This window comes from Lissotriton helveticus, chromosome 4_1 (assembly GCF_964261635.1).
Source record: "Lissotriton helveticus chromosome 4_1, aLisHel1.1, whole genome shotgun sequence".
NCBI lineage: Eukaryota > Metazoa > Chordata > Amphibia > Caudata > Salamandridae > Lissotriton > Lissotriton helveticus.
In genome coordinates this window covers 1,892,296,522-1,892,298,099 of record NC_136063.1, presented here as the reverse complement: position 1 = coordinate 1,892,298,099, position 1,578 = coordinate 1,892,296,522, and the positions used below count along the sequence as shown (strand labels likewise).

The 1,578-nt window shown below is 57.8% G+C and overlaps 1 non-coding gene across 1 annotated transcript; it reads left to right on the top strand.

Moving 5' to 3' along the window:
- The first annotated feature begins 976 nt into the window (after positions 1 to 976).
- On the top strand, positions 977 to 1,048 carry TRNAA-CGC (transfer RNA alanine (anticodon CGC)). Its single transcript has one exon. It is a non-coding gene; the product is annotated as a tRNA-Ala (tRNA).
- Positions 1,049 to 1,578: the final 530 nt, after the last annotated feature.

Here is a 1,578-nt window from a genome sequence, read left to right as displayed (position 1 = left end):
CCAGGCACCAGAGAAGGAGGAACCCCCTCTGGGCGGAAGAACACGAAAGGACAAAGAATGCTTGAGCACCTCGAAGACCCTGTGTAGCTACACCTCCAGAGAGACACCAAACAGACAGGCATCAGCGGAAGGCGGCCCCAAAGCCATGGAACACCGGGCCGCGTCCGACATCCAAACCCGCAGAAACAGGATACGGCGGGTAGCAACAGAGGAACTACAGGACACAGCAGAAGCCCCCACAGAAGCAAAGGCGTCGACCGAGAGATGTGATCCTCCAGGCGGGCCACAGACGCCAGTCCAGAAACGCCCGAACGAACAGCCAGATGAGAAGCAGCAGAAGACATCTTCAGGGCAGAATCCGCCCACTCGCCCACACCGTCCATCAGAACGTGACCAGCAGCTATGGAAGGACGACCCATAAGACAGGCCACCGCAGAGTCCACAGGAACGGAGAAAGGCAAAGAGTCAGCCACATCCCAAAAAGGAGAAAACAAGGACCAGAAGAACCGAAGAAAACAGAAATCCCAACAGCAAGCAACAGGAGTCCAGAAGAAGGCGCCCAAACCGGGCATCAGCACACCTCCAGGCATCCCAGGAGAGGGGAGGAGGCCCCACCGGAAAAGAAACACCACCCCACACGACGGAGGCAGCACACGACCAACGCTCCAAGCCGAGCTCCAGGCATCCGTGCAACTACCCCAGTAGAACAGGAGAGGGTAGGAGAGGGAACGCAGTGCAGTGGAACAGACTCCTCCAACGGAAAGCGATGAAAGAACAACACTGCCGAGCACTTACCGTCAGCAGACCCCCACCAGACGCCAAGCCAGGACGCCAAGATGCAGAAGACCAGCGTCCAGGCCACAGCGCACGTGAACACCGGGCAACGTAGAAGTCAAATGTAGAGGAAGCGTAGCAAAGACCACTGCAATGGGGAACGAAACAAACAGCTGCGCCATAAACAGTAGAGGCTAGTGGAGGGGATGGAGCTCAGTGGTAGAGCGCATGCTTCGCAAGTATGAGGCCCCGGGTACAATCCCCGGCATCCCCAGGAGTCTCTGGTCTGTAGCTTGGCGTTTTCCAGAAGGCCAGCCTGCCACCTTAGCACAAAACACAAAAACACGGCACGGCACAGTGCAAGTACAGCGAACAAGGCCATCCCAGAAGAGACGGCATACCGGACCAGCATGTAGCTCCAAGAACGTCCTAGGGTGATTAGAGCATAGAACCAGGCAGCAACAAAAACCCCACGGACATCGGGGAAAACTTTTTCAGCCAGAAAGATCCCCGTAGCAGCCGCTACATGGGGAGGCACTGAAAACCTGTCCCACCGAACAGGCGAAGCAGCCAGTATCCACCGGCACGGATAGTGGACAGAGTCCCGTCCGGACTCGGGGCTACCGGGAGCCCGCAGCGGCAGCCAGCAGGGCAAACAACCCTGTAAACACTGCACCGCCGAGCAGGAAATGGAGTTTTCAGCACCAATAGGCACAAATCAGGACGGGCATCCCAGCCGGAAACACTCCGATGCGGCAAGGAAGTCAGACGCGGAACCAGAACAGCGTCCCGACCTCCCGCAGC